Genomic DNA, 21,017 nt, shown 5'->3' with positions numbered 1-21,017 from the left:
TTGATTAGCTGCACAGACATCTCTTTTGCTTTTAGCACGCAAAATCTCACCCTGCTGGTTATGTACTCGAAAAAGTGCAAACACTGTGTTTCTCTTTACCTTTGACCACCAAAGATGGGTCTCCGTGCATCTGTATTTGTATAGTATGGTGACAGCAAATCACCCAACATCCACCAGAGGACTGGTTTTTGAAGATATTTAGGTGGCTAATGGCAGTGAGGTGGCTAATCCCAGGTGCCTACTGGGGAAAGGCGAGGCATGCTGTCACTCTCAAGCAGGTTCCTGAAGGGATACATTACACCCAAGGCTCTCCTAGGGTGCAGGTTGTGCAATTATTTGTGAAGGTGCAATGCAGAAACCCACTGTGGGCACCAAAACGCCTCCCCAGGGACAAAAGGAACCTAGATTTCCACCTGTAAAGACAGCCCAGCCCACAGCCCTCTAACCAGGAGCTCAGGAGCAGCCACCCAGGTTGAGGATGGGTGCATGGATCAAGCCAGGGCTGGGTGAAGGGGGACAGACATGAGGCAGTCAGGGGCACAGCTGCAGTAGTGTCTGCGTGCCCAAAAGGGGACTGGGATGCCCCATGTCCTGGCAGAACAGTGCCACATCTCCTGGCCACATGCATGCAATGCTGTGATGCTCTGACTACACCCTGAAACAGATAGGGCACTTATTTGTTAGGCATAACAAAAACGCTTCAAAAATTATAAGCAAGGCTTTGCATTAATAACAGTAATTAACGTCATGGCTGTTGAGAATTCAAACAAGTTCGGGTGATTTCATGTCACCTGATGACCAATTAAAAGCTGCGAATTTTGAGAGCAATTCCTTTTTTTTTTTTCCTGGATAAGATGGAATTTAATTTCAGTGTCTTGAAATGTTTTCCAGAGTGCAGTTGTGTCTCTTTCTTGCTGCCATAACACCCAGTAGTTCAGGGAACGCAAGGGCGTGTGATTACAGGGCAGTTCCCAATCGGATACACCATGTAATCAGGGCTGATGTATAGTGCTACACTCTGAGAAAACCCAGAAGAGTCTGGTCTAAAAAGTTCTCTGAATCAGGGTAATTACAATATTAATCACAATCCATTGAACTAAAGTGGAATTAAATACAAATTTTCTGTTTATATAGTAAGCACTGAATGACAGTAAGTTAGCAACAGCCATTTTGGTCTGGTTTAACTGCCTAACATCTGGAGAACATTATTACAGAGTCATCAGCCATTTGGCCGGTGCCCAATATGGAAGCAGTTTTACCCTCTTTTCTCTAAACATCAGCACAGCCTCGCCGAAACACGCATATTTCCCTTTTCTCTTCTTGAAATGCTCTCTTAAATAGTTTCAATATTGTAGAATTTTGATGGGATAAGCCACTTGTTTCTGTTTAGAAAGCAAACAAAATTGGATCAAAATAAGAAACCAATTTTAAACATTTAATTTAAGCAAAGATAGTGCTGCTTATGAGAGTCCATGGTGAAGGCAGTTGTTCCAGCTATTTAAACAATATAATTACATGGCATTTCACAGTATAAAAGAGACAGATTACTAGAAAGTCTGAAACTGTGTGCCCTTGTTCCTATAAAAATATGTACACATAACCTATCACTGGTTACTACCAAATTTATATGAAGTATAATTTGGTCTTTATTACAGTTGCTGTCCTTGAAAAGAACCTCTTTACTTATGAAGAATCCCTTTTTTCTTTTTTTTTTTTTCCTATAGTAATGAAAAAACACAGTTGTCAGCATAATATCCTGACATTCAGGATGCCAGCCTGTCTCTACTGGAGTCAGATGTGAAAATAAATAGATATTAAACTGTCAGTCAATGAAATTACAAAGTCAAGAGCAGCTCTAGCTGCGATCCTGTGTGTTCTGTTTGATGGACACAGGTGTTTAAGTGTTATGAAATCCAGCAGAGCCTCAGAGTGAATAATGCACCTTCCAGCAGCCCTGCCTTAGCCAAAAGAGCTGCAATGAGCTCCCCTCTCACCCTGAGGCCCCCGAGCAGTCGATGTGCCCTAAGAAAGGGGCCAGAAAGGCCTTGCAGGTTTATCGGAGCTAAAACCTGAGAAGTCTTAAAGGCTGCGTTATGGAGTATGTTGAGGAATCAAAGCTACACTCATCTGAAACGGTGAAGGGTAGCCCCACTGGCTTTGCATACAAATCTAAGGCAGATGCCCAAAATCCACATAATTTATTTATTATTCATAAGGCACTTAAAGTCAATCATCTGTCACTAATAAACATTAACACTATTAAAAATTAATGATCATCCTACAGCATGCTGAGACAGATTCTTCTTTCTGTTTGATGAGTATCGGAGCAAGGTACATCACTTTCATTTACTGACTCTTAAAGTGTTTATGCTTTGTATGATGCTGCTACTTCAGCTCCTCCTCCAAACACCGGTGACCCCCTTTTCTCTTGGGATGCCAAGAAATGATCAGTCTTGTGAGAGGAGCTTGAAAGGATGGGTTTGGAAACAAATATGTATCTACAGAGAAGAGAAATAAATCACAGATTCAAGGTTATCATACAGCACAAGCCTTTGTGATTACAGGGCTTTTTGTCTCCCTTTCCGCTCTCTGCTAAATAGGAAGCTGGCTGTGATGGGGGACACGCGTCCCTGTGCGCTCCGCTGTACGGGAGGGTCCCGGCTCAGGTACCGTACCACAAGTGGACAATGAGCCTGGAAATAACAGCTCCGACGAGACTACCTGAGAGTCTCACAAGCTAGAACAAGAAAAGGCTTCCTGAAGAGCAACTCAAAAAGGTAACTTCACCAAAGGTCCGCACAGTGTCGCAGGGCACTTTCTTCTCTTAGTGGGTGGGAGGCAAAGCCCACTGCTAGAGATGAAGAAACTGCTTGCACCTTAACCCTCCAAAGGACATTCCCTCTAAAAGCAAAAATGATCCTAGACCCTTCATCTTTTGTGCTCACATTTTCAAATATAAATCTTGGGGAATACATTTTCCCCTTTCGTTTATCACATTTCTGTCTTGCACAGGCAGGACTCATAATTCAGTGCTGTTTCCTAACGCACACATGATGTTTTGCCCTGCTCCTCATTTTAGCAATTACTTAATTGTGGGAGTGCTAGAAGTATGTTATAAATAATTGCTTGATACACAGTTGATTCTGTTAAAACACAGATAAATAAAACTAACTAAACCTGCATTAAAGACCAGTCTAGTAGTAGAAGAAAAGAGCCAATGTGATTGTGTGCATCAAATCAAACTAACCTCAAATTTCTTTGAGTTATATCAAACCTCTGAAAACAAGCCAAACTTAAGGTCTCAGTACTAATGATATAATGGGAAAACTTGCCAAGATGGGAGACATATTAATCTTCCTCTTGCAATTTACACTATAATATTTCAGTGCCAAACCATTTTTCATAGAGAAACAGTGACTGTTGAGAAAGAGAAAGATCTGTCAGTAGAATTAAGTGACTGTAATCACCCTGTTTTCTTTCCTTACTCATGTTTCACATAAAATAACTAATGAGGATTTGCAAAAAGCAGCTATCAGAGCTAGAAATGTACAGACCAGCTGGTAAAACATGATGCTGCGGGACCACACTCGCTCTACTGAGGACTGGGAAGGGTTCATATTACCTATGTACTACTTTCGTATCGGCTGTTGCCATTACCAATGAAACCTGGTGCCATTCAGAAAAATGCTGTCATCCAAAACTCATTCTGCCTTTCAGGGTATAGCAAGTCAAGAAGTAGAGAGAACTCCCTGCAATGTCCTAAGCAAGACCTGAAGAAAACTTTTTCCAGATACTGCAGAGCATCAGAGACCAGTTCGGTGCCTGGCAGACAGTTTTTACATTTGCACATCTCCCATCTTCTGCAGAACAGTGGGCAGCTCCATCAGTCATGACTAGGGAACTGAAACCTGGTCCCACAGTCACACACCCCAATAAGTCCCACAGAACCTGTAATTAAACAGTTTTGAATGGAATTAAAGTACACAACCTTCTAAATCTCAGGCTGAAGACTGTTCTGAACACTTCTTTTTAGTCATACCACCTTGTCCTGCTGCCTGTTCTCCACTGCCAATAGAGTTCTTCCTAACTTGTCTCACTTTTAGTTTAGAATTCATGCATTGTCAAGCCAAGTTACTCTTATAAAGAGAATGGGAATTACAGTCAAGAAAAAGATATATTAAAGCATCATTATTCAAACATAAAAATGCAATGAAAATGTTAACCAGCCTTCCCTAAGGTGAAGGTGTTTATTGCTAAGTTTTTGCAGCACAATTACATTCAAACACACAAATGCTAGCTTAAAATAAAGCATTTATTTTTCTGAATCTACCAAGGAGAAATGGAAAAACACCTTGAAAGTAAGCTGCCTCATATCAAATACTTACCCTAAAAGCTTTTCTATTAAAAACATTAGATTTTTAAGAATAATTTTGAGAAAACCAGGCAGCTAAAATACGGTGCCTTATTTTCCCTTCTTAAACATAAATACCTTGCGCTGACTTTCTGCAGTCGGTAATTTTGGAATTTATATTCACTTCTAAAACAAAACCTAGGTTTTTTTTACATTATGCTGTGCAAGCCACATTTTCATAGATTTATTGCAGGTGGCACAACACAGACACACCGCAGGCAGGTGTACGTGGGACTGCTCATGCTCCTGACTGCTGCCCCGGAGCAGCTCCCCAGACTGCAGTTCCTCCTGGGAACTGCAGACCTGATGAGCATTTCACATGGATGGAGCAATGATAGGCATGGCACAGGCTTTTGCGATACCATCAGCAGAGGTGCTGGACGAGGTGAGGTGTCCATGGGACACTGAGCCGGAAAGGTTGCCCACAGGCACAGCCCCTTCATTTCCCAGCCTGCCCTCACTGCAGGGCTTCAGCCCCTGAAACTGGGTCTCTCAGCTGTCCTGGCTGTTCCCCTCCCCTCTGTTCTTAGGCGAGTCACTCCAGTGTCACCTTCTTCCCACCTGAAAAGATACAGACCCCCTTTGCCTCCCCAGACAAAGGCAAGGCGATGCTGCTCCCAAGGCCCATCTGGAGGCCCATCAGAGGCCATACCGATTACATATAGCCAGAGACTCATGCAGGCTTCCGACACAAACGACTCAGTGAAAAACCTAGATCATAACAGCAGGAGGTGATGTGGCCCATACTGGGCCACATGAAACAGCAACTCTGCAACACCAGTATTTATAAACACAACCAAGGGCTGCTATCTGTCTCTTTCATATGATTGCTGGACCACAGACTATGGGCCATCTGCCCGCAGTCTATTATCACAATCTGTGAACAATTATAAAAAGGATATTTCATCTTAGAAAATGGCAAAGTTGATAAAAAATGCGCTGAAAAAAGCCAGAAAACAATGAAAAAGCAAGCAACAAAACTGCAGTCAGCCACTGCGCGGAGGCCCATTTGCCAGCCCTTGAACCCAGCAGTGCTTCGTTCCTGGACCCACCACCGCCACATCAGCTGCCCCACGGGGATTGCAGAGGGCTGCAGCGGGAGACAGAGTGCTCCAGAGGCACGGCGCAGATGATGCACTGGGCCTTGGCTGGAAAGGCAGGGGGAGAGGACAAAAACTTACCACTCCTGGTCTTTGATCTGTGATGCTGCTGCAGACAAAGCTGGGGTGATGGTAGCTGCTTCTAGGGTGGTTGGCTTGCTGTCACTGAGCAGAGGGTAATGTGTGGTTAGCAGGAGATGTGGTTTGTCAGTGCTGCCTGTTCCCCACTTGCAGACCACGGATGCAGTATCTGTCTAGAGGAGCCTGCTGAATCCTTAAGCAAAAAATCCCTTCTGCGATGAGGCTGTTACCATGAGACTGGGGAAAGGCTAGGTCTTGAGATTTTACCCTCTCCTCATCCTTACCTCCATTACATGACCATCATCTTGGAGCTGAGCCTGTGTACCCACAGCCCACCCGTTGACTCAGGACAGTTTGGATCCAGACCAAGCAGACTCTGCTCCTCGGCACCGCTGGGATGTCCCCTTTGGTCAGCCAATGGCTGACTCCAGGAGAAGGCTGCCTGAAAATGCCATGCTCCCTTCCAGTCGCTGATGGTCACAGTAGGAATGGGCAGGAGTCCAGTGTACTGAATGGCCCAAGGAGAGCAGGAGGCAACCGACTGCTGCCCAGCACTGAGTAATGTGAGGGTGAGATGTGAGGCAGCTCCTTCCACCGCAGGATAATCCCAGTTCAACTGGTGGTGTGGTCCTGGCTGGGGCTGGGGACCTGCGTGTCCTGGCTGGGAGGCAAGCCTGTAAAGCCCTAACACCATTGGAGTCCTGCTTTCCTCAAGTTTCTGTGTCATGCTCCAGGTGTGAGTCTCCAAGGATGCCCCAGCGGACACTGCCAGACGGGACGGGGTGGCTGTACAGCTGCTGGGGAGGCAGTGTGGGACGGCACAGCTGGGCTGAGCCAGTGCAATCCAGCAGAGAAAGCTTAAAGAGCAACAAAAACTACGCACATGCAAAAACCCTGCATCAGTCTTCAGTGTAGTCTGAGTAATTAGTGGTTTCTTACAACAGGGAAACAGTACAGAAAGTAAAAATCCAACTGCCTTAAAACAACAGATACTCTCAATTCATTTCTAATTTATGCATTCTTGTCATATGAAAGCCACTTGCTTAAGCTGCTTTTCTATCTATTTGCAGTCTGTTCAGACACACAGTACTCAGTAGGGGTCTGTCTCCATGATTCATTGGCTCAGATTTCCTATAGAGTTTACATGATGTCTACTAAGCCCCATACAGTTTTGTATCCATTATAACCAGGGACAAGCAAGCGGGGCTCAGGAGGCTGAGCATCCATCTAAGAATAGCTTCCTGTCTTCCAGCTCTCTTCACAACAAATGAACAATGGTTACATTTTACCGGCTAGCACTGCATGGCGAGGGGAAATTATAGGAACTTGTCTGAGTTAAATAAGGGAAGAAGCATTTAGAGTGAAGCTCCTTAAATGAGCAGGTCAATAACTAGTTTACTGAGACCAAGGCACATAGCTAATGAGAGAATAAAGAATTATTCTTGTCAAGAGAGAAAAAGATGCTGCCCCGGTTTTGTGCTAAATAATTACATTCATTATGTTTAGGACAGCCCTGCAAGTGGTCTTTTGCACTAGTAAATTCATTAGCAAAGCTAATAGGCAAACTACTATTGGGGCAAATTTAAACGATTGCAATAGGATGGATGGCAAAGATGGGGAAAGGTAGTATGAGAGCTAAGAGCCAAAGTCAGCTTTAAGTATAATTGAATTTATCTTCTCATCAACTTTAAGGCCTCCTTCTGGGCTTGAAACAAGGAGAGGAAAAGCCATTGAAAAGAAAGGGTATTCACTTGATTGGATTTGTTGCTAGCTTTTCCAGCTTACCAAACTGTCTAAACTGACCTCTTGACACATGACAACAATTATAAATCCAACAAAAATTAAAACGTTAACTAAAGTGGCTCAATGTTTCCAAATGACAAAGGATCTCAAATGTGTCAGGAAGCCATCTCCCCAGCAGAAACACTAAAGTAGTAACCAGGCTTTGAATTTATCCAGAAGTTGATGAAACTCAGCTGAGCAGCAGGAAGGTAGGCTGCACTGTCTCTAAGCATGAGTCTCAGTCGCATAGGGGCTGGGGAGGAGGGCCAGCAGGATCACCTCCCATGGCTTTGGAGAGTGGCAGCGGGTGGCCCCATGCTAGGCACCGCAGAGTGGCGGTGGTCCTCCCCGGCGGGCAGCGGTGGTGGTGGTGATCCTCCCTGCCCGCTCAGGTTGCAGTCCTCCCGTCAGCGCAGCCTTAGGTTCAACAAGCCACGAACACATATGGGGCCATAAGCCCTCTCTGGTACCCTGATTCAGGCTGGCTATGTATTTATGCAGACACCACCATGTTAGGTATGTTTAACTAAGGTTTTCTTTACAGATACATTATTAGATAAAGAGGTTAGAGTCTGATAAAATCACTGGAGGAGCTGTGGGCATAAGTACCTCTTCTTTAATTATGCCCTGCCTAGACCATAATCACAGAAGCTTCATAGATACAAATGCAGCACATTGAGGTGAGCCTAGAAAATGATTGAAATCAATTTAGTGAGTCTGTGGAGCACAGCAGTAACACGTGTAGGACAGAGCAGACGGCCAACAACACTTACGGCAGTGTCTGGCACTGACCACCATCTCCAGTCAGGGCGATGCAGCCCCCCCACCCCGCAGGGCTGCCTTCTCTGACAAACTGACTTACAGGGGAATGGAGACAGTTAATGTTATTGGGCTCAGCACAGGACATAGCTTTAGCTGGAAAAAGCAGGGAGGAACTTTTTCTTTAAATGTTGAAACATTTTTTAGCATTTTAAAAGTGAGATTCCAAACCAACCATCAAATGTGTTATGATTGAAAAAAAAAACTAAAAAAAGAGGAACAAAATCATCAAATATTTAAGCTTTTTGCTTTGGATGTAGAATAAAAATACCTCTTTTTTTGTTAACTTTGTAAAAAACTTTTTAAACTGTCTGATTCAGGTTCAGCTGGGTCGGGTTCAGTTTTGCACTGAGCCAAAAAGCTGTTACGCATGATATCTGTGTCTAGCTGTTTTAAATGGACACTTAGAATATTAGCTAAAGGCGTCCAAAAAGTAGCTTTTCAGTAATCGAATTTAGGAAAGACAGAAAAGAAGTAACTGCAATGAACCCCAAATCTAAAAGAAAATGAGGAAAAAAAAGAAAAAAAAAAAAACAACCTCCTCTTTGCCAAGTGGAAATGGGATTAAATGTTCTTGGCTACTGCTGCAGCCTGAAAAGCCAGAAGGAGCCTGAGGCTCCCCAGTAAACCTAGTTTAGAAACCTCCTCAGCTGATCTCTTATTTCTTCTGGCTGGTTGCCTTATCCAGTCAAGTTAGAAATTCGGGATCTAACTCTTGGTGAGAAATTGGAAAGACAGATACATTGTATGTCTGAAGGAAGATATCCAGAGAATTAAGTGTCCGTACCTAAACTAAACACTGGGGAAATCCTTGCCACTTTTGTCATTTCAACGAGAGCTGATCTCTTCCCTCCGACCACCTCCACCGATAGCAGGTCTGAACTACACGGAGGCTGCTGGAGATCCCAAAGAGTCACAACACCTCTATCCATTGCCAGAAGAAAACCAGTGATCACTATCCTTCTCCTCCCACCTTCTTTCATGCGCCTACAGCCTTCAAAATCAGACTGAAAAGGTGCAAAAAAAATCTGAGGTCTGCAGATAGAGACAAAGCTTCCTTGTTAATGAATTTTTAACTAATGATTTCCACAGGGAAGATGAAAACTGAAAGATAACCATTAAGAGTGTGGGAAGGGTGTCAAGAAGTGTTTTACTGAGGACAGGCCTACCAAGGGCTGGGGAGAAGTTGGCACCTTGTTCTCTCAGAGATCAAGAGCAGACCTGGCCTTCCTTACTAAATTTTTGCTGGCTATTAAGCAATACAAACACATTATGCAATCTTTATATTTAGAGAGTCTAAAAGTTCAATTATATGGCTGTTCAAGAGCTGTTACGGTCAGAAAAGTGACTATAAAAATGTCACCTTGTTCCTGCACTTACCTGCTTCCTCAAGTGTCTGCTCTTTTGCCAATACATGTCCATTTTACTCATTAATGTTAATGGGAACCAGGTATGCCAATCAGAGAAGATTGGCCCCTTAAGCTATACGTATTTTGCCTGCTAACAAAGCAAACTTATCACAATAAGCAAGGGAAAGCCAGCACAGGTGTGCCACAGTAATATGCATTATACTTTGCCTCATGCTGTGTCACCACCGGTGAAGCTTTATTCTCATTCCAGAACTTGTACACTTGCTGAAGGTTAGTGATGAAGTACACTGCAGGTCATAAACAACTGAGCTTCATTTTCCACAACTAGACGGAGCAGCAGGCACTTAGGAAAAAAATTATACTAGCTTGTAAATGGAACAATTTAATATGGAAGTAACTGATGGCAAATAAACATAGAACGCCAAGACAACTTCCCTGTCACTAGCTGCACTCTGTTCCTTCCATTTCTTTAAAAATTAAAGCTAGTGAACTAGAATTTATTTAAACTTACCAAAGAAATCGATTTAGAATGTGAAATATACCCTTAAGAAGGGAGAACACTGTGCTCCTTCCTGACAAAAAAGCTTTTCTACAGACAATGCACTGGGAAGGTCTAAATACGTGCAGCTATGGCTAAGATTCTCCAGCCACGTAGCTGGAAACACTCTACACTGCCATCCTTTGTCAAAGTCGTTTGTGTGGTAAAACCTTCTCAAAACAGTAGAGCCTAAATGATACGTATGGCAAAACATCTCCTTGTCTTGTTTCTTCAGCTACCTTCCAAGTGCATAGGTTGTTTCTCCAAATATGCGATGCTTTCACATGTGCTCTGACCAACCATCTGTAAACAACAACAAATTCTTGTTATCTGCTGCAGCTAGTGGTGCTTGAATCTGGTCTCTTCTAGGAACTAAGACTTTATTTTCTGACTTCCTGAGGGAAAAAAAAAAAGATTCATTGCTTATGGACTCCCATTGACAAGTGAATGCAGTCTCAGTGCTGCATGAGCAGCAGATTTGAGTCTTTTATCAATAGGTTTAGCCATAGAAATCTATGTGTAGTTCTGAGAAGCGCTCGCTCCAAACAAAATCATGTTGGAGCTGAAAAAAATGGTGAAGAGACACATTTACACTTTAAGTGTGATTTCTGGGCAGGGGCACAGCAGCAGAGCAGGATCCCAGGGAAGCTGTGTCATCTCCATCCTTGGAGATTCAAAAGAACAGACCGGACAAAACTCTGAGCAACCTTGTCTGGCTTCACAGCTGACCCTGCTTTCAGCAGGAGGTTGGACCTAAGCCCTCCTGCAGTCCCTTCCCAACCAAGCTGGGATCGTGTGACATAAGATCTCACTCAAAATCGTACTACTATCTTCAGCCAGCCACAAGTCAGAGAAGAGGTTCCTACTCTGCCCCTTCCCTGAACGCATGGCATTTTGGTACACCCACAGACCTCTTGGTAATCTCTTCCTACATGTTCCTGCCCTATCAGACAAAACTCCACATATTCTTATCTTACTTTTCATAGTCCTTCTTTCCTAGGAGCCTGTAGGCTTTTCAGCGGTACAAACCTACAGACCTTACAGAGCCTCGTTGGTCTTTCTCAGTGGTTTGTCAGAACAGAGAGTGCTCAGACACCTCTGAGCTTCGTTTCCAACCGTTCAGATTAGCATTCTGTGTTCACTGCTATTTATACTCTCTAACTTCTTGATACCTACAGCTGAGTGAACTTGTCCAAAACCTCTCCCTGGTTTACGAGCATGGATTTAGTTTTTATGTTCACTGACTGCTAAAGTGTCATCTTTCTGCCTTAATCCTGCATAAAATTAGGTACCTACTGTAAAACACTTGTGTCTACTGCTTTTCATTGATTGCACAGGGAATTAGGATCTGGCAACCATTGATAACGGCCATGAAGAGATGCTCACTGCTCTCTTGATCTTATAAGGTGAACTTATAGCAAGTAGCCAAAACACCGCTCAGCATAAGAAAGAAAGCCTTCTCAGTCAAATCCTGCCAGTAAGGATCCTTGAGATCAGCATGGAGCTGGACTTCAGCTTCAGACAGATCTGAGCAAAGCACCAAGTAACACCAGTGCCCAGACACACCACGACGTTGCCACCACTCACCACCCCTACCCGCTCTTTCCAGTTTCTGAATGCACCTTGTGAAGGGACAGCAAGCGTAGAAACTTGTGCTCGTTTAGGGCATCCACATTACAGTGCGTCCAGCTTAAGCTTTGCCATGTAGCCAGTGCAAAATAAACTGAGCAGCTCCCCCAGACATGTCTCAGTTGACTTGATTCATCTGCTTTGGAAGGGGAGGGGGCAGAACTACAGCACTCACGCATTTTCCTATGTGTGGAGGAGGCTGTGGGCTCAGCGGAGATACAGGACCCAGGGAAGGAGCTCTAGGTCCTTCTTACTCTGCCATGCAAGTGAAAAGACCTAACTACAGTTCAGCTTTTCACTATTGCAGGTCTATGAGAAGAGCAAAACACAGCAAATGAAATTTGACATAACAGTCCTAAACTGGTGATGGAAAAGCTGGCTAGCACATCCATGGCTGAATTTAGTTATTTTGTTTCGTTTTACTACAGTTGTATATGATCTATATTCTTGGCCTTTAAAACCAAGGATAATCTATGGCTTCTAAGATTTCAGTTTATCCTTAAACAACATTAATGACTGTCCACAGCAGACACAGCTTTATCAAAGGGGAGAATATTGGAAATTTGAGGAAGAACATCTCCGTCTAACTGCCTACCTGTAACTGAGAAATTAGCGTTCTTCCCAAGAGAAAAAAGGCTGAGGTTAATTAGGTGATCATTGAACAATGCATGCAAAGTTTCTATTGTGAATCATGATTTTATAAAGAAATATATGCACATCCCCATCTTGCTACAGTCTGATAAAAAATGAGGGAGAGTACGGTACATACCGCCAAATGGATGACGACTTCATATAACTTGTTCTGAAAGAAAGCAGCCTGTTGTTTACTGCATTTATCGACAATCTGTGAAAGTAGACCAGAAATCAGTCTAATTACCAGAGTGCCAGTTGTGCTTGTTAACACCAGCTTTGTGACCAAATGTTATTCCACAGTTGTCACATCACAAGAAGGTTTCATTACTAACATAATAGTGAACAAGATCACATGCCTGGCTATTGATTGATCTGCCACACAAAAGAAGGACGTTGTTGTCTCTATTATAACCAGTTACATCTTTGTCTGCCTGTATAATATGCACAGGAATGTATCATGAGCAGTAGCTGCACTGTTTCCTAATATCTGCCTGTTAGCCCATTAACAGCCCATTAGGATTTGCAGACTTTACCACCAGAGAAGAAATGACCTTGCCAAATTCTGTCTTGTACAATCTTCAAAAAATTGTTTTCATCATCCTTCCTTCATTGGATCCTACAAACAAGGATTGAGACTTATTCAACATTTGCTTTATAAATATATCACTTCTGCCAAATCAAAAGATATCTTAATTCTTTCCAAACACAATTAGGTAACACTGCAGGAGCAGTAGAAATATTCATCATTACTGCAGTTGAATGGCCCTAAAAGAATTATACCTTAGACAAGAGAAATATTCTACTAACAAGCACCTCAGACAAAATGAACTAACATTGACCCTCAGACCATCAAGATATTGCTTTCCATTCACTGACCAGTCATAAACGCAAACAGCAGCTTTCAGGGCTGTTGTTAATATTAAAAGTGAACAGTCTTGTTTATTTTTCTATGAACTCAATAAATATTATAATATAAAAGTGGATTTGTTTATCATTGTGAGCCTACAGAAAAACAAGCATGCCTCATCATCTTATCTGATGATGAATGATTTATCAGGCAGAACGTGAATCTGCTTCTAACTGAGTCTATTTTCCTGTTTATGCTTGTTGAACAGATACAATTTAATGAAGACTATAAAGTACTTAAAAATCTGTCTACCATTAATAGTTTAATTAAACTGACATGTACTTCAAAAACAGAGAGAGAGAAAACATTAATTTTGGTTATAAAGGGCATGGCATTATTAAAGTGCAATTAAAACCAACATTCACTTACAATTAATAGCTAAAACAATTTAATTATTTAACATTTGATTGTCAGTTCTGGCTAACTTAGGCACCTCAAGATAGGTATGTTCTTTGGTCCTCTTGTAAAGTGTATTACATGGCTGCTGTCACACTGCAAAGACCCAAGCACAAGCTAGCAAGTTGCTCCTGAGCAATATTTCACTGTAAATCCCCTGACAAACATCGTGCGGTGCTATTGTCCCCTGGTCCCTTCTGTGTCCTTGAGGTGCCAGTTGCCAGAGGATCCCTCCCTGACCTCTCCGCTGGGGAAGGTAACAGCCTCTGCTGAGGCTGGTGCAGGGTCTAGGGGCTGACTGGTGAGCTGGCTCCTGGCTTTTGGATCACTTTTCCCCACTAAAAACACTAATTTGGGTCCCTCGGACATACTCAAGCACCTGTTTTCTTCCTAAACTTCATGTCTCTTACAGCTCTCTTTTGTCCGTCAAACTTGATTGAAATTGGTGAAGTGGCTCAGCAGTTATTTGAGGGAAGGCGCTGGAAAAGAAAAGCAGCTTAGCCACACAGGTCTCATTTCACTTGGAAACAGGACAAAAAAACTCTCCTGCCAAATTCAAAGTTAAAACCTGAAGATGCAAAGGGAGAGCCTGCCAAAGAATTATTGTAGGGACTGCTTCCCAGAAGCATAGGTCCTTCTTGAACAAAGTAGCAATGGAAATTTCCTTGAAATTCAGCCTACGCTTTTTAAGAACATACCAACAAACACATTTAGAAATTTCATCAGAATTTCAGGATCAGAAGAAAATTCAAACTTAAAACACAGGACTTGCCTGAAAACAGAAATTCTGTTCCATAGGATATTTCAATACTTCCAGAGGTATATTGAGAAGAAAAGGCACTTTTGGTGTAAAATTTCAAAAAGCTGAAAAAGAGACCTATCCTTCAGTAGCCAGGAATCCTACTGTAGAGCCATCCATTTGTCATTGGAGTGACCGTGTCTGGATTACAGAGCTAGCCAGTACACCGGCCACCAGGCAGCTGGCTGTCCTGAGAGATGCGTGACAGGAACTTGGGTTTCAGTGATTTTCTTTTGAAAAATTATTTTGTTGAACAATCCTCAAGAAACATTGCTCTAAGCGTAACTAAAGAAACCCAGATGCTACAGTTTTCTCCACGTGGGCAGAACATCGTGGCAAGTTCCATGGCTCTCAGGAGGACTTCACAGATCTCAGAAGTTCGCTCTTACAAGGAAATTGCAGGATTAATATCTTACTAACCAAGCACACTTATTCCTGAACGCAGCCTGGAGCAGAAGTTGTTTCAGGAGTATTTAACTAGTTCCTATACATTTGGTTTACTCATTTCCTTATTATTTGAGGTGTGCGGAGTGGTTGCAACTGCTCCCATAAATCATAAGATACAGTCCTTTATTACCTATCCAGAAGGAAAGAAGAGAAAAAACAAATGATAAAATTGGGGGGACACACACCCAACGATGTAGTTAAAATGTTCACAAAAGCTTTCTTTCGTGCCTTTTTACCAATCCAGAGAGTGCCATAACCCTGGCTATACCACCTGAAGGGTGCTGACCGACTTCTTAAGTCCAGAAGGAGAAGTCCTTCTGTCCATGCTGCAGGTAGCTGAGCCCAGCTGGAGCCTCCAGGACTAGAGAGGAGCGTGCTGAGCCTGGGTCTGCCTTGCAAGGACAGCTTTCACATCTGGGACTTAGACCAGGGCTCCAGATCTTTACGTCATGCTGCAAGTTGGACAAACGCACAGCAGAGAACAGTACCTGGGCTTCTGCTGGTAGACGGATTTACCAGAAAACTGCATGGGAAAAATGGTTTTATTCATGTTTTCACAGAGAGCATTTTAATGACTAAATATTTGTTACACTGCACCTGTAAATAATATATAGGAAGTGAGAATAAAAGTAATCAGTACAAAGCAATGTATTCCTGCACTTTAATTTCTCCATGGAGAAAACTTAAATTTCTCTTAACTTTAATCTCTGTTAAATTTAACACTTAAATTTCTCTGTGGAGAAATTTAAAGGAAGAGGGGAATGGTAAAGGGTGGAAGTTTGTAGTATTCATTAAAAAAATAAAACATAAACAGTGTCTGTCTTTACCTTTTTTGCTCTAAAGAGTATTATAATAATAGATTTATTTTCAATGCAGTCATTAAGCCTGTCACCTACACATGAAAACACCTGCACTGACACAGCTTAGGCTCTAAATTCAGATAAGTTATCCCCAAAAGAGTACATATATTCATAAATGGTCAGAGCTAAAGCATTTCAGTCCACCAGAAGAAATGATGATGAGAACGGTTGTTCATTTGAAGATCTCGTGAGGAATTCGGCAACTGAGCTTGCTGAGGAGTATTTGCTGGGGAGGTACCAGATACCCTCACCGTAAAGTTAAGAGCTGATTTTGCACCGAGCCAAGCAGGGAATGACGGCTTTTAAGGGGTTTGGCTCTGCAATCTCTAACCACGTTGAAACCGTATTCACACTCTCTTCAAGATCTGTAACCGAGATGTGATTGCAGTCTAATATAGACCACCAGAGCAGGTAGAATAGGGGATAAAGTCTGGAAACACATTTGAAAGTAAACCAAGAGATATAGACAGCCTATACACCATTGGATATAAGCTAGAAGTAAAATCACTTGTGCCTGAACCAAGCTTCTTTGCTTGCATAAGAATTTCTACCAAATTGCTAGCCACACCAGTAATCAGATGTTTGCATATGTAGAACAAAACACCACGCAATTACTGAGCTTTATTTTCTTCACGGTTTATTCACTGTTATGTGACCAACGCAGCCTGGAAAGTCAAACATCTTATGAAATACAGTATTAATTGAGCACGAGTTTCAATCTTTTCTTTAAAGACAGAATATTGCCTATTATTTAATATTTTGTAAATATATATATGTCTCTCAAACCCTACCCATTAAGAATATTTTTTCAGATTTTTTTAGTTTTTTTTACAAGTCTGCAGATCTTCAGTAATATATTTTAAACTGCCATTTATGAAATTATAGTTTGATCTCTATTTCTTTTTTTAAACAGTGCAAAAATCACATTAAAATACTATAATCTTTTAATTAAGGCTTTGCCCCACATAAGACTCAGGCAAAGCATGCCTGAAGCATTCCCTGACATAGAACTTTTAAGAAAAAAACCTCCCAAAGTGTGTGGTTGTCTAGGTGGCTTTGCAAATGAAATCAAGGCATTGGATGTAGATTTTGTTATTATTGTGTTTAAATTAAGCTTGAAATGCCATGCAACTGAAACAAAAATCAGAAGCAGAGCATGTTATTGTTTGGTTGCTGAATATTAAATGCAATCAAAAGGTAATAGTACTTATAGATTTTTCATATACAAACAGATTTATGGAACTGATAAAAACCATTTGCCCATTGAGCTTCAAAAATCCAGATGGTTTCCTCTGTGAATAATCAAATAAGTTAACTCAGGCAGTTTGGTTCAGTGCTACAGATACACAGGATTTATATTTAAAGGGCTACTATTGGTTAGAAGGCATACTTTTTAAAAACCAAGTAACTTTACTATAAATGTCATTTAAGATAATGAGACAAAATATAGTGTAAAAAATAAACCAAGTTCACAGCATTCACAGCTGATAAAAATGGCAAGTCATCAAGTTTCATTTTTGTTGCTAATCAATTCTACTTTCAGGTTTACATACATAAGAATAAAGTTGCAACACCTGAAGGCAATAGTAATTTACTTTTACAAATTTGTCTCTTTATATATTTCATTTTTATAATTTTATGAAAATGCTCCTGTTAATTTGAAGTTCCTGGAAAGCTTTTTTCAGTTTAGGAAAATCTCTCAGTTGTTTTTCAGCATCTCTGATCACTGTAAGTAACCTGCTCTCTCAGTAAGAGAAGGCAGTTTATTGACCCAGAATTTTCTTGCAATAGCTTTTCAAAAATTAGGATTCATATGTTAAGAAAATAAGCAAAATTGTACTGCAAATTTTAGGGGCCCTAGTGCCTTCTCAAGATGCATGATGTCTCTTCCCTGCTTCAGTGTCACAAGAATGCTAAATAAGGAGAGAGAAATCCCTTCCTTCAGGAAAAAAAATAACAAAACCAAACACTACCCTTAAAATACTAGATCATGTCAAAACTGTGGGAAGAGGTTTCAGATACTATTGGTTGTGGGTTTATATTCACATTCTGCTTGCCAATATTTTGGGTAGTATTCTGACGCTGAGTTTTGATCCTTTAAGGACCTCCAATCCTCTAGGCTCAGGTTTGACTCAGTATTGGAAATGCCAGGACAGCAGCTGCTCCGAGAGCGATCTGGATGAAATTTCACGGGAGCAGCTTTTCCTGCAAGATTTTAAACTAATCTGAATTGAGAAAAGCAGGGATAAAATAAAAAAGATAAACACAGAAATCAGACAGAGTAAAACCTGGAAGGGAACGTGGAAAGCAGAACAGGAGCGAGGAAATACACGTGTGTGGCAGGACTAAGGAGCCAAACAGGGAAACTGAGAGAAACACTTGGAGAAAAATCTGAGGAGCAGAAGGCTGAGAGAGGAGGCAAAATCTGTGAGGGGGAAAAGTGGAGAGGGGTAACACACAAACCCAGAGAGGAGGCTAAAAAATAGCGGTGAAAGGAGGCAGAGGAAGGACAAAGGGCAGAGAGACAGGAACTAGCAGCATGAAACAAAAATAGCGGGGAGGAGAGACAGTGAGGAAGGTAAATTGCAAACAGGGATCCGCAATGAAGGTAAAAATTGTTGAGTGAAAGCCCAACTTATAAAGCTTCACGAAGTTTACAAGAAATTAGTTTTGGGGAAAGCCCAGGCAGTGCAAGAACAGAAGCGCACCCATTGCTTTACCTTCTCAATCTGGGTTCAGGTTATCAGAGCCTCTGTTTATAGCAACCCCGAAAAATAAACACCCAGCCTATCGGAACTAGTAAGGGGGACATGGTATAGCTACTGCCTTCTCTCCACGAGCAGTGCAATCTCGTCCTTTTGTGCCCTGCCTTTTGGAACAGGAGGGACAAACAGGCAAAACATAATTTACAGTCTTGGTTTATCTGTATCCACAGCCCATCTGCTAACTCAAACCGCAGCAGAATGTGTATGTGTGCATTCAGAGAGATGGCTGTCATTAGACCAATGAAGTTAACCAACGTATAAAAGCCAGGATCAGATTAGTAATAAACTTTACACTTCATTATGGATGTCAAAATCCTTGCTGATTTTTTTTTTTCTGCGAGTATTTAGCTTATTGAATTTCACAAGAAAAACCATCTCTAGGAAGCATTCAGGAATCAGTTACTTGGAAGCTCTAGCATTCACAATTGAAACCTGAAAACAGATATTTCCTTAATAAATTTACAGAATTAAAAAAACTGGACACATTAACATACATCTCTGTATTCATGGCTGTAAAATTATTGGATTCTTGTCTCATCAAATTTACATTGTGGAATCTGAATATAGTATGATTAGGCATTATTTTAACTACTACATTACAATACAATTTAAAATAAAATGGCCCTTCATATCTCACTAATATCAGTGTTTTAAATAACAAAGGGGATTTTTTTTTTTTTTAAATAAAGGAAAGGATTAGCATTTAGTTTCAATCAGTATAAGCAATGCTGTACCAGTTGGTGTCTCAAAGATTCAGGATTTTATTAATATTCCAGAGATGCATTTGTGTTGCCTCTGGGTACACTGAAAAGCCACTTAAACTGCACTTAAAGCAGCACTACAGGATCAAATTGATGTGCATCAACCATTTACAATAAAACTTGATTATTATAAAGGCATACATATTTGCATAATTACATGTTTGATTTTTTGATAATGCAGCATACACTACAAAATGTTGCTTCATGTAGAAAGGCATCGTCAAAAAGCACCATCTGCTGTAGTGTTTAATGCACTGCAATGTTTGAAAAATTCTGAAGGTAGATTTGTGCGAATCAAAGGGGAAAGGAAAGGAGTTTTGCTAGAACAAGAGGCTCAGGGCTGGAGGAGGGGACATGGCACAGTGTGGACTTTTTGTTAGGCTGTCGTCTGTTTCTCTGGCTATTTTTAAATGAAATTGTCAGGGGAAGAAAGGTAAAAGACAACAGAGCAGCACATCCTACAGTCCGCAGAACGTAGGACTGAGAACTTGAGAGCATTTGGCATAAACACATTTTTGATGTTTTCACTCAAAAAAAAATTTCAGTATCTAATATATGCAATGAAGGAATCATATCGGGAAAGAAGGCAAACAGCACACATAGTGGATACTTAACACTTATTACTTTGACAAGAATCAATCTTTTTAAAGGAAACTCTATTAAGCATCACAATAGCCTAAAAGGCATAGATCTTGAAAGTAAAAATATCTCTATATTTACTCAATTCAAAAGGAGAAGCTGTCTGTTCTTCAGTGATACCTGACCATAAACCCTAACGAGAGCCCAAAGTGCTCAGGGAGTCCAGTGCTAAGATCATAGAATTGTAGGATAGTTTGGGCTGGAAGGGACCTTTAAAGGTCATCTAGTCCACCCCCCCGTGCAACGAGCAGGGGCATCTTCAACGAGATCAGGTTGCTCAGAGCCCCGTCCAACCTGACCTTGAATGTTTCCAGGAGTAAAAGCGTATCTTGGAGTACGAAAAAAAGCACGCACTACTAGACTCAGCACAGTTAGCCCTGAGTCCTTACATCCTAAAAATATGCATCATTTTGATTAGCACTACGTGTCTATCATTTTAATACCTGAGGCTGTTTTTCAAAGTGGATTTTGAGAAAGACATTAATCAAATGTAGTTGTAGCTGTTTCTCATATTCTGCCATCCCAAGGAGTTTGTATGCATGCATCCAGAACGAACACACACACACACACACACACACACACGAGGTCATCTGTGGCTGTTTCCAAGCCTGTTGCTACCTCTGAGCGATGCTGTGAACATTTTTGGACATTGTGCTGAGTGGTAAAGCACAGCACAGAGCCAAGCCAGGGAAGATCTGGCAGGGAAGTCAATAGGCATGTACTAGCCTGTTGCTTCCCAGTAGGAGCTCATTCCTTCACAAATTGGCCTTTGGTAAGCAGTGTGATTCATTGCTCAGGGACTGGATTACAAGCTGGAAACCAGCTGCCAGAACTTGAGCAACTCATTTCACTTCCCCGTATTTTATGTTTTCCTTCCTCCTGTTTTTCACATCATAGCAGTTGAAAATATAAAATGCTTTGGGGCAAGGACTTTTTCATAATACAAGTTTCCAGCATGTTGGGCATTAAACAAGCTTTTATGTCCGTGGGCACCTCAAGGTGTACCAGGATACAAACAACAGTTGGATTACATGCTGTATGTGGGACAAATACCAAGTCAATTAAAAAGCATCTTTAACA

The sequence above is a fragment of the Nipponia nippon genome, unplaced genomic scaffold (assembly GCF_047370975.1).
Source record: "Nipponia nippon isolate SJK-2023a ecotype South Korea unplaced genomic scaffold, ASM4737097v1 scaffold_5, whole genome shotgun sequence".
Classification (NCBI taxonomy): Eukaryota; Metazoa; Chordata; class Aves; order Pelecaniformes; family Threskiornithidae; genus Nipponia; species Nipponia nippon.
Note: the sequence above shows the minus strand (reverse complement) of the source record.